Source organism: Gekko japonicus, unplaced genomic scaffold (assembly GCF_001447785.1).
Source record: "Gekko japonicus isolate JY-2015 unplaced genomic scaffold, Gekko_japonicus_V1.1 scaffold767, whole genome shotgun sequence".
NCBI lineage: Eukaryota > Metazoa > Chordata > Lepidosauria > Squamata > Gekkonidae > Gekko > Gekko japonicus.
The window spans coordinates 39,133-52,208 of NW_015161972.1; the positions used below are offsets into that span (position 1 = coordinate 39,133).

At 43.2% G+C, this 13,076-nt stretch overlaps 1 protein-coding gene across 1 annotated transcript in view; it reads left to right on the plus strand.

The window, feature by feature from the left end:
* CHN2 (chimerin 2) overlaps positions 1 to 13,076 on the plus strand; it is a 210,836-nt gene that overhangs the window by 961 nt on the left and 196,799 nt on the right. The window lies entirely within an intron of this gene.

Below are 13,076 nucleotides of genomic sequence, written 5' to 3' on the forward strand. Positions count from 1 at the left end.
GGGAAAGAATTTATAAAATATGAGCACCTAAAGTCTCTAAAAATATCTGTGCTTGGCTGAGCAGTTTGTTCCAAGTGCGATTACACCTGTACAGTTGCCAGCCTAGGCAGCAAGGAGTGCAACGTCTGTCAGACCCAATATCACCTTCTGTATTTTCTGTGTGTGTGTGTGTGTGTGAGAGAGAGAGAGATGATACTTTGCATGTGGGGCAGAGTCAGGCTCACAGCTGCTTTGTGGCAGTGCCTTGACTCTGTTGTCTGGTGACAATTAGCAGCAAGAAGCAGCACTTTCTATAAATACAGACAATGAGAGCAATCCTAACTCTGGTCTACTCAGAATCCCAGTCAGGTCTATTCAGTGGGGCTTCTTCCACCCCCCACTGAAAGTGTTCTTGGGATTGTGCTGAATGCCTGCCCCATAGAGTGTTTATGATTCCAGTGCAATGCTTTCTTTCTTTCTTTCTTTTCTGTAACTTCTAAATATCATGAAGAGCACCCAGGAAAAAGTGTAGCCACAGTCTCCTTGACAGCAAAGAGCTTTCAGACCTTTTCTCAAAGGAGAACAAAGATTAAGAAACTGTTCATGTACTTGTTAATTTTATCTAAGCCAAGTGGAAGGGCTTATTCAAAAGATGCTTATTGTCAGGGCTCCGTTCTATCAGAATGCTGTCCCTTGTGAACTTTTGTTGTTGTGACAGTTTTAAGTTTATAAAATTAGACATAAGCTGCTATTCTATTTACAAGTGAAAAGGTTAGTGCGGGGAGGGCGGGGTAAAAATACTTAAATAAAAATAAATAAAAATATATGCAAACTGGTACTTGTTCCATTTACTTTAAAATAAGGACTAGAACTGGGGGGGGGGCAGATGGAAAATGGAGGAAGTCATTACCTGAACACAACCTCAGTAAAAAAAAACACAAAACCTTGGGTAGCTTAAGGAAATATATCTCTGTCTGCTTTGTTGCTGGGAATTTGTTTGAAAGAACCCCCAAATGTGATGAATCTGATACATTCAATATTGTGAGCTGGAAGCTGTAAAATGGGGAATATGGAACTGATTCCAGTGGTGAATCTGAAATGCAGAGTCTGGGATGCTGAAGTTCACTTGTTACATCACAGAATGGAAAGCTGTGGGTTGGAGACAGGTGACTTTTGTGCTCAGTTTCAGCCTTATGGTAGCTCCTGTCCCAAATAGCTTTTGTCCGTGCAGGTGTCTTGGTCCCCAGCATGGTCTTTTGGGAGGGGTCAAAGGAGACCAACCCTCTTATCCCCTTTTCACCAGTGAAAAAACTGGTTGGATCTAACCCTGAGTCTTGTGCTGGAGGGCAAGGCTTTAAAATCTGAAATACAAACTTTTTTTTCTTTTTGATGTGTTACATCATTTGCACTTCAGAATCAAATTCATACTTTACATGGAGTTCTCACATACTTAAATGTGGCAGTGATGGACACAGTCATCAAAGCATTCCTCCCATGTAATTTCCACCCCCACCCCCCACAGTAGATCTTTATTCTAGAACAAAGAGCCACCACACAGGCATGTCAATGAACACTCATCAGGAACAGTGGCATTTCCCAGTCTTGTTACTTTTGAACCTGAAAATTAATCCTGTCCGCATATGCAAACGACCTCTGTGTTCTGAGGCAAAGGCCAATCAGGCCACATATGCAAATGACCTCTGTGTTCTGACTGGCAATGGAGGGGGAGAGGAACAGCAAACTGTTTAGAATGTTGGAGGCAGGACTCAGGCAACGCAGCCAGAGGATAGGGAGACCCTCTGAATGACAGATCAGGGAGCCAACTGATTTGGGAGCGTGTTGGAATGTTCAGGGGAGTCCATAACCAAAACAGAATTATATATAAGGAGAGATATGTCAATAAACAGATACAGACAGATAATTTCACAGGAAAAAAACTGGGTGGTGTTCTGAAATTGGTAATGGGATACTGACAGTACCATTTTAAACACAGCTACACCATTCCAAGCCAATTGAATTCAGTGGAGTTAGAAGGGTGTGTAACTCTTTTTAAGATTGCACTGTGATTTTATACATATTCAGCATGAAAAAATAGGATATTAGCCATGGGAGACTTGATGAACTCAAAATCTTGTGGTGGCAATAGATTTGGGAGATAATGGTCAATGGAAATATGGTGGGCAGGGATGAGGAGAGAAAAATCAGAAGTTTGATGTATTTTTAATGGAAAAAATAATCTTTGTGTGACATTTACAGAGAAATACCTCCTTTGGATGCCATTTCATTATTGTCTCAAAGTTCCATACTTGTGTGTATTTATCCAACTACTGAGTAAAGTTTCAGGTTCAATAAGGCTATGGGCTATTTTAGAAATTACTAAGAAATTAGAAATAATATTGGGAATATATTTTAAAACATTCACAAATGGGAAATATTTGTGTTGTTCTTGTGTTTTTACATATCAACATCTTGATCTTGAAATCGTTCCACATTTGTTTGGTTTCCTCATTCTGGAGCTTCAAATGGTAATTATTTGTATATCCCTGACTCCATCAGAATCTGGTCCAAGAAAAGATAGACCCACTGTATTTATTTCGTATTATTTTTCAGTTAAATGCTAGTGTTCTTCCTGTACAGCAAAGTTTCCACTTTCAATGGGTCCACAGTATCTGACTTAATTCAGCCACATTTTGGCTGTTTGTGGTTTTATTCTCAACTCGGCAAATTTTTGAGCTCCTTCTAATGACATCTAACCACACAATTCAACCATTTAAATGTACAGCCATAGCATATTTAATCATTAATTTATAGAGATGTTTTGCAAATGATATATAATTATTTCTATTCATTTTCCATCATAAGATGATCCACTGCTTACAAAAGGAAAACTGACATTTTGGCAAACTAATGCAGAATGACCTCTCTCTGTGTGTGTATACACATACACACACACATACATACACACACAGCTCTGCCTCTTATTGCTGCTTTGCTAGATGTGATATTCGGGAAGCAGAGAGTTAAGAATCAGTAGTGTAATAATGTAAAATCATATTATGGGCTGCGGTCACACGCAACATTAGCCACGCAAGAGATACGGAAGACAAGCGGAGTTTCCGGTCGCGATCTCACCAGCACATCTGGGAAGCGTAGCCTCTTATTGCTGCTTTGCTAGATGTGATATTCGGGAAGCAGAGAGTTAAGAATCAGTAGTGTAATAATGTAAAATCATATTATGGTTTCTTTTCTGTTTGGAATCATTGGGCATGAGTTTAGTGTGGTAGGAGAAAAGCCAGATTTGCTGGACAACTTCAGGAAACACAGACTGGTACCTGTAGAGTTTTTCATTTGCCACATTCCTCTGGGGAAGGAGACAATCAGAGGCTTGTGATTCTGACAGTTATTGCTGATTGGGCAGCAGCAGCCATCAGGTTCTTCTGCACAATAGCTTTTGCGCTGACTGATGGTAAAGAAGCAAGAACTAGGATCAGTGTCTCTGAGCACAAAGAACTTGGAATTTCAGCAGCAGTGCTCTTAAAGCTGCACACCTGTTGTTGACTTAACCCAGCAGAAATCTATGCATATATAGTTCTCCCCACCTAGTGGTAATTGTACATAGGTCGTACCAGGCCCAGTTCCCGTTGAATTTAGTGTAGGCCATATAGGTGTTGGAGCAAATTGGAGTTTACAAGCAGAACAGGAGCAAATCCATAGTTTCCTCATCCTTGCAAGCAAATTTAACTTGGAGGTATTACCTACTGACCTGTTGGTGTAAAGAGGTCAGCTGATGTGGCAGGTTTCCATGGAGTTTCTTGTTTTGACAAGATCTGGAAGGTGGTGCAGGGGCAGAATGTCTGCCTGGCATTCCTCAAGTTGTCTGTTCAATACCCTCTGTGAGCCAGGGTCCACAGAGGCAGGGGTGTTTGTCTAGGATATGTATGATGCTCTGGCAGGTAGGCTAGTGGCAAATTACAAGGATGTAATTGAGTTTATGAGTTTAAATACATCATTGTTTAGAAAGCACAGTATAATAGCTATAAAGGTTATCTATAGCTGCCTATGTTTTGCAATGACTTTTTGAAAATGACATTTTATTTCATTTTTATTTTTTTAATGAAGATGACATTTTAGTGGCACCAAAGATAGCGATTCTGAATTGGTGTCCCTTGAAGAACTTGCTCATAAGAAAGTAATGTTGAGAGACTGCAACCAGTTTGTGGAAGGAGCTGATATCCGCCCAGTCTTGTCATTTATATACCAGTTATCATTTTGAGTCTTTCTTCTTTTGTCATTCCAAAAGGCATGAAATTATCCTGTCTTCCACTTGATGTATTTATAGCTACCCTGCATGGTGAAGATGAAAAATCAGAGCAGTCAGGTGAAAAATTGTGTGCTGCTTGATATGGTTTGGTTTAGGGTTTTTTGCTTTGATAGTGATAGGACAAGCAGTTTGATTTGTAGCCTTATCCTATGAGCCACAGCACTGTGACACAATGGCTTATATGAGTGAGGGTGAGTTGCAGTGTAGGGACACAACCTGGCCCCTTTTGTTGGCCACAGGAGGACCCAACTTCACTGTACTGCAGTTGTCAGCATCTTTGCTGTTGCACTGGATCATTGCTCTAGATCCAGCCCAGCCCCGCTGTGTCATGTGGGAAGCTCCACACATGTTTGTTTGGAGGTTAAAAGGTCAGAAACAGTGACACCCACTACACAGTGTTTTTTACTAGCCATTGTAAGTAGCTATTTGCCTGGCTCCTCAAAATCACCTCCATATGAACAAAAGGTTCAGGTCACAGTCAACAAGGGTTGAGCATAAGCATATTTCTGGTGACTGATATCTTTAGAGACAAATTTGCCAGGCTAAGGACTTTTTGTGGCTTACAGGGAGAGCCTAATTTTTCTGCTCTTTTTTTTTTTTTGCCAGGTACTTATGCTATTCTAGCTGTGTTAGCATATAGCACCATTTTGTGTAGCCTCAGGTAAAGTAAAGATGTAGGCTGTTAGTGAAGCAATGTACAGCTGCACTATTGAATTTAGTTGAACAGCACAGTGTAACAGATTGCTACGAGTATATTTGGGTGGAATATGGGAATAGTTACTAAAATAGCATGATTCCTTTGGGGTGTCTAGTGCTTCCCATGTACTTACAGACTAATAAACAATTATGTCCCTTATCAACTTTCGCCCCTGAGCCTGCTTTTGGGGAGGGCGGGGTACAAATAAAATAAATAAATAAATAAATATACTTCTTCAGCTAATCCATTTATACAACATGATTACAGAATGGAATTTGTTGTTCAAACTAGTTGCCTCCTACCCATAGGTTAGGGGCATCATGAAATTTCACATGAAACTCCTCTGGCTGCATCACGAGCCCCCATAGAGGAGGTATTATTTGGAAGGACCTGCTACTCTGTAGATAGCAAGGGTACCATGTCTCCTGTCTGCAGTTATGAACATCAGGACAACAAGGTGAACAGTTAAATCTTAAGAACACTTTCTTGGCAGCAAGCTCTATTGAATAGAGAAAGATTTTGAGTTTAGGATTGTTCTCCTACTCATTCAGTGGTGGACAGGATTCCTTCATAGTTCTGCCCCTTGGCCTGTTCCTCATTACGGTATACTTCCTGGTACTTGGCTTGTTCTTTCGTGTCCCTAGCCCTCTTGTTCTGCCACCGCGGTTCTGGTGAGGCCATAACTCTACCTCTTTCAGTCATATGACTTTCTATCATATTGTTGCACCTCAGGGCCCTAGATCTGGAAAGGTCTAAGTTATGCCTAGTGAATGGATTCAAATGACAAAGTGGTCTTAGATTCTACCTGTTGAAATGTAAGGAGAATAAGTTCCTGTAGGTGGGTGGGCATGGGCACAGAATCATGGCTCAGGAATTCTTACTTAATTTTTGACCCAGAGACTCCAATGCTCAGCAGAACTTTAATTGACAGAGCCTGAATTTTTACAGGTTACTATGCCAGGAAGCTAAATTATACCTCTAGCAGTAATCTGTTATATTATACTTTTGGGGTTTTTTTTGCAATGATGTTAAACCTGAGGGTCTGTAATAGGCTGGTTGGTTCTGGAGTATCTAGGGTTGCCAACCCCCCCGGTTTGCCAGGGGTCCCCCGTTTTGGAAGCCCCACACCCAACACCCACAGCCACCCCTCTCCCTTCTCTCTTGAGAGAGAGGGGTGGCTGCCTGCTTGAGATCAGGCTTGCAGGGAAATGCCAGCTTCGTGCTCTTAAAAGGGAAATGCGGCTCTTTGCTCTTAAAGGGGAAATGCCGGCTCCTGCACTTAAAAGGGAAACGCCGGCTCCTTTAAGTGCAGGGAACTGGCATTTCTGGAGATCCGGCGTGGGGGCGGGTGGGGGAGCGGCAGACGTTCCCAACGTGATGTCATCACGTTGGGGATGCCCCGCCCCCTCCACGAATGCCCCCAAAATCCCCTGCTGGGGGTGGAAGATGGACTTGGCAACCCTAGGAGTATCCCATGTTCTATAGTGGCTTATTCCTACTCTAATTTTTCTCATATGCCAGGAAGGGTTTGTGGTACCCAAGAGCATGAAGACTATGCTGGGAAAGGCCTAGAGCTTGTGCCTCAAGGTGCTTGAGGTCTGTTATTCAGGAGCAGGCAAGCAGAAACTATCTGGTGCTGGTGTGAGTTGCAGCGCTTGACTCCTTGGATTAAGCATTATGACTAATGATGATAGAGCACTTATGCAGAGCCTTTGAATTGGTAATACATTATTTTGGTCCCCTACAGTAAACAGGCAGTGGCAATGGAAGTATGGGAAATAAGGGCCTACAGAGTTTATATAATAAGTAGCAATTGACAGTTTCTGGAAGTTAAATGTGCTTCTTCAACAAAATTTTAATTGGATAGTTACTTTTTCTCCAAACTCTTCTGCATTCTTCTCCAGTATGTGCCAAACCCTGGTGGTTATATACATTCTCAGTGTTGGAATACTTCTGCATTATGGAAAATGGAACCAGGTGAAGTACCGGTCAGATGTTTGATAGTTTAATATGTGTACAACTCTGTGAAAATTATTTCTGTGTATCAGTGTCTATACTGCCTTCTGCAATGTAGAGCCCCTTGCATCTGTGGTTTCCCTAAAAGATGAGGCTTGTAAAGTAATTATTCATGTATTTTGTGCATTAAAAGCCACCAAAGGTATTTTAATGCTGGATTTTTTTCAGATGCATACTTATATTTTAAAAGGATGTACTTGGCTCCTGCTGACTTCAGCAGGCACAGTGCGCGACTATGAAAAAATCCAGAATTCTGTTTAAACAGATTCATTTGCCTGCTAAACAAACAATGCAGCTTAACTGGAATTAATTTAATTAAGATTAATTTAATAATGTCAACACATAGCATTTCCATAGCCTTTATTTCTAAGAAGCTTTGACAGCATTAAGGAATTAGCTTTCAAATGGCTGTATTAGAAGGCAAATCCATGAAAGCAGATCCAGGCTGGTCACTTTTAACCAAAGAGTGCATGTACAAGTATACATCATGGCAGGAGTGAGTCCACAATGGAAGAGTACTCACCACATATTTGACACATGTTCAGCTGCCTCTTGGGGATCCAGCTCAAGGGTATCTTTTCTCTCTCTTTAGTTCAGTGCAGACCTCAGATTTTGCAGTATTGATTGGATGACTCTATTGCAAGGCAACCCCCCGCCCCTTTTTTGGCTGACTCACCACCTAAGCAATCCAAGCAGCTTCTGGGGACATCACATGATGCTGAGGGCAGTGGGTCAGGATGAGCCAACCAACTCGAGAAGTGCTGGTAACACCACTGAGGCTTATCTTCTCCCAGCTAGTGGCAGGAGAAGTATGGGAGGTGTATCTTAGACCTCCCCACTGCCACCTGGCTGCAAGGCAAACTCCTGAAGTGCTTGTAGCAGCATTTGGGCTTGCCTTGCCTTGTTAGTAGAGTTGTCAACTCTGGGTTGGGAAATACCTGGAGACTGGGGTGTGTGGAGCCTGAGGAGGGTGGGGTTCAAGGAGGGGTGGGACTTCAGTGGGATATAATCTCTGTCACCTGGATATGAGTTCTAATTCTGGGAAGACCTCCAGACCCTTCCTGGAGGTTGGCAACACTGCTTGTTAGTAGTATGGGAGGAAGCTTGACTTGTGCCTGTTGTCCCTCCCTGAACTGTACTGCCACAGCTCTGCTTTGGGGTGGTATAGAGGCTATTGAACAAGGTCCTGGGAGACCCAGGTCCAAATCCCCACTCAGCTATAAAGGGTGATCTTAGGCCTGTCACTTTCTCATATTCTGTCTTCTAGAGAAGGAGGGGAGAACCATGTATGCCATCCTGATCTCCTTGAAGGAAGATTAGGATAAAAATGCAGCAGATAGACAAATACATCATAGAAGCCAGTCTTGCATTCTGCTAATATTAGTTTTCCTTGCACCAGCTGTGGCTAAAGGAAAGTAGGTTTGGTCTGAGTTTACACAGCCTACAAATATCTTCCAAACAACCTCCTTCAGCTCGGTAGAGAATTCAGCAGCTGAGATTGGTGAGTGTGTGGAAGCACTCTGTTATTTATTTTGCAGTTTATGGGATTGGATAGTTTTGGCTTTCAAATCACTGGGAGCTGGAGAGTCCTTTCTGTTTCTTTCAGCTAGGACAGAAGGCACTGGAATGAGGAGTCTTCTAGAAAAGCTTGAATTTTAAGAGATGGCTTAATGAATTTTGTGTTATCACCATGGAAGCATTCCTTCTCACTCATGAAACAATGGTGATGGCTCTGAGCCACACTGTTATCTTTGTTGGGGTTTTCTTCCTGAGAATCATTAACCAGGCCATTCTTGTTGCACAATAGTTTTTATTAAAGTGCAGACTCTGGATTTTTTCCTGCTAGTTTTAGGTAGATAATAATACTATAACTTAATTTTCACTATGTAATGTTATAATGCTACTGTAATCGTGTTATAATAGAATATCTTCCCATTAAAAATTAAGATATTTGCAGTGTCATCTTAAGGAGAGTTATACCCCTTCAAGCCCACTGGCATCAGTGGACCTAGAAGGGTGTAACTGCATAAAATTGCACTCTTTTCTGTTGATTTCAGTGGGAGAGTTAACCACATGCTTCAGTATTTCCATTTAAATGAGAGTTAAAGTACTTGACATATTCTATTGAAATGGAGAAAGGCTGTGGAAGAAGATATATATGTTACTGTGCTGTTCAGTTACAACATTGATGGTTATTTATATCGATTTCTTTTCTGAGGAACATTGCCCTGCAGCCCTGTGAAGGAAAAGTTTTTTAGGAAGTCGGTTGCAGTTTTAAGTATAATATTTGTAATATAGATAGTGTTATGTCTCTGTGTTTGTGAATCCAAGGTATCATAAATTCCGTCTGACCTTAGGCCTGCAGGTCCAGTGAATGAATGAGCCACAGCGCCTCCACTAATATAATGTTATGTGCAGTCATATTAAGGGTAGTGAAACAGACTCTTTGACCTGCTTCTCATGTAATGACTAGTGATCAGGACCCTGCCACCTGCTTGCTCCTTCATCTCCCCCACCTCTCTTCTCTTTGGAGTTTCTAGTTTTCTGTCTGATTTCCTCTCACAGCTCAATGCATTTTGCCATCTCAAGTGCCCTCCTCTTGTGATGCCTCACCAGGCTCCAAGTCTTGAATCCTGGTGTTGATGGCAGGAGAGGGGATAAGTGAACATCTCCTCGCATGCCATCTGTGAGGACTCCAAGACAGATTGCAGAGGCCACTTCAGAGTATGGCAGCAGTTTTAACACTTCTCACCTTGCCTTTGCCACCTTCAAGGGTGCAGTGACTATTGAGCCTCATTTATACCCAGATGGCAACAGCACAGGTTTGGTGGGAAACAACATCTGGTGCAAGCCACACCACTCACCTCTTTTCACACCATGCCTCCTACCAATTTGACACCCCAAGCAGTCCCTTGGGTCACTTGGGCACCAAACCATCCCTGTTAGAAGAGCCCTGTTAGATCAGACAAGTGATCCATCTGTTTCAGCACCCTGCCTCTGATGTTGCCTCCTAGCTGGCATTCAGAGGTTCGCTACCTCTGACTATAGAGGTTCCTTTAGGCATCATGGCTGATAGCCATTGCTGGACTTATCCTTCATGAATCTGTCTAATCCTCTTTTAAAGCTATCTATGCAGAGTGAAGTGGTAAAGGAAGCTATTGCTTCTTTGCCCTATTTGGGCAAACTTATTGAGAGGGTGGTGGCGTTGCAGTTACAGAGCTTTCTGGAGGATACTTCAGTCTTAGATCCCTTCCAGTCCGGCTTCCGCCCGGGCCACGGGACCGAGACGGCTTTGGTCGCCCTGACTGACGATCTCCGGAGACATCTGTATCGAGGCAGTGTGGCGGCACTGGTGTTGTTAGATCTGTCGGCAGCGTTTGACACTGTCGACCACCAGCTGCTGACTCACCGCCTCGCCGACGTGGGGATTCAGGGGCTTGCCTTTCAATGGTTTGCCTCTTTCCTGCAAGGTCGGGGACAAAGGGTGGCTCTCGGGGACCGGCGCTCCCGTAGGTATCCCCTGGAGTGTGGGGTACCACAGGGGGCAGTGCTGTCCCCGATGCTTTTTAACATTTATATGCGCCCCCTTGCCCAGATTATCCGGAGTTATGGGCTGGGGTGTCATCAATATGCCGATGACACCCAGCTCTATCTGATGCTGGGCGGCCGGTCGGACCTGGGTCCCGATGACCTTCATCGGGCACTTGAAGCCGTGGCTGGTTGGCTCCGGCTGAGCAGATTGAAACTAAACCCGGTGAAGACGGAGGTCCTGGGCCTGAGTCGGACCGGGACAGGTTTGGGACTCCCTCTCCCGACTTTCAACGGGGTGCCTTTGCTGCCTGCGTCTGGGGTTCGGAGTTTGGGAGTGCACCTGGACTCCGCGTTAACAATGGAGGCCCAGGTGGCAGCCACTGTCAAGTCCGCCTTTTACCATCTTCGGCGAGCTCGGCAGTTGGCCCCCTACCTGGACCGAGATGATCTGGCCACAGTGATCCATGCGACGGTCACCTCAAGGCTAGACCACTGTAACACTCTCTACATGGGGCTGCCTTTGTCGCAAATCCGGAGGCTGCAACTGGTGCAGAATGCTGCGGCCAGGCTGTTAATGGGTCTCTCTAGGAGGGACCACATACAGCCTGTGCTGAAAGCGCTGCACTGGTTGCCAATAGCGTACCGAATTCGCTTCAAAGTGCTGGTTCTCACCTATAAAGCCCTACATGGTCTGGGTCCAGCCTACCTGAGGGACCGCCTTATCCCGTATGTTCCCCCAAGAGCACTACGATCTGGGGCCCAAAACTTACTAACTATACCGGGCCCCAGAGATGCCAAGTTGGTCGCCACAAGGTCCAGGGCCTTCTCGGTGGCGGCCCCTACCTGGTGGAACGAGAAATGGAAGGTAACATCAGAAGTACTGGATCCTTGAACTCCTTAAACATCTGGACCATCTGAAGGACTGTGTGAAAACATCGAATGACCGTGGGGAACCTCTGGATAGGACCGCCATCATCTTTCTTGGAGCTTTTAGATGTGAAGTGTCTTAGCATTTTTTTTTTAATTTTAATTTTAAATTTAAATTTAACTAGGTAGTTCGAATGGTTTTAAATGTATATTTATTCTTAATATTGAGAACTTTGTTGTATTGTTTGTAATATTTCTTGTTTGTTAGCTGCCCTGAGCCCTACGGGGGAGGGCGGGATATAAGTTCAATAAATAAATAAATAAATAAATAAATAAATATATCAACCAATGGAATTACATGTCCAGAAGCATTATAGCGAGCATTAATATTGTATAGTAAAGCTTTTTATTGGTGAAATGTGAAAAGTTTTATATTAACAAGTATAAACCTGTACTTCTACATAAATTGCTTTAGATGGATGTATCCACAACAGTGCCTATAGGAGTTATGCACTGTGTCCTCTATAATGTGTAATAGTAGTTGCTATGAATCACAATTCTCTATTCCTGTTCTTGTTTCTGATGTTTAATTATGAGTGTAAATTAGAGGTAGTTATTAGTGTGTATGAACAAATGGTATCCAAAGTCCAAGGCTGGTGGTTGAGATATCACCAGCATTAACTATTTCAAGGCATGTGTAGTACTACCTTGTAGACATTGCAAATACCTGGTCTAATGCACATGGTAAAGGATTTCCAAATATTATGCCACTTTATGGAAGTACTTTTCAGCCTTTCCTGAAAGGGGTTGTAATGTTTAAATTGGACTTGAATAGCTTATTTACTTAAGAAGCAAAATTGTCTAGGGACTGCTTCATAGAACTAGCAATAATTACTTTCATGTTGCAATGGTTGCACACAAAGTCTTTTCTGCTTGATATGGGCAGCCCTTATTACACAAATAAACTGTTGCAGAATTATATGTTGTTGATAGCCCATGCAGTAGGACTGATCCATGTTGTGAACTATATAGATATGTTACAGGTGCTTTGTGAATACCCACTACATAGGGTCACCAGCCCTTTTCTGGCAACCCCTGGGAGCTTTTGGGGGTGAAGTATGGGGAGGGGGAATGTTGCTGACATGGTGACATCACTTCCTGGAAGTTACTCTACCATTCCAGCAACACTGTAGGCATTGCCTCAAATCTCTATGGCAACACTCAGAGAGATTAGAAAAATTCCTAGAACATCACAAAGATGGTGACTGAAATTGATGTTGCTGCAGGGCTATTTTTGGGCAGGAACGCACAGGAACGGAGTTCTGGCTGGCTTCTGAGTTGGCCACACCCAGCAGGAACTAATTAGCATAATAGGCCACACCCAACAGCAGAAACTCATTAGGATTGGCTACATTAGGGGTGTGTGACCTAACATGCAAAGAAGTTCCTGCTACAAAAAAAGCCCTGGGTTCTGAGAATAAACAAAGTAAACAGAATAAGAAGCAAAAAGTGGGTGTGGCTGGATGACCACACTTCTGATAACATGGAGGTGTGGCCTAATATGCTAATGAGCTGTGCTGTCAAGGTGTGGCCTAATATGCTAATGAGTTCCTGCTGTTGGGTGTGGCCTATTATGCTAATGAGTTCCTGCTGGGCTTTTTCTAC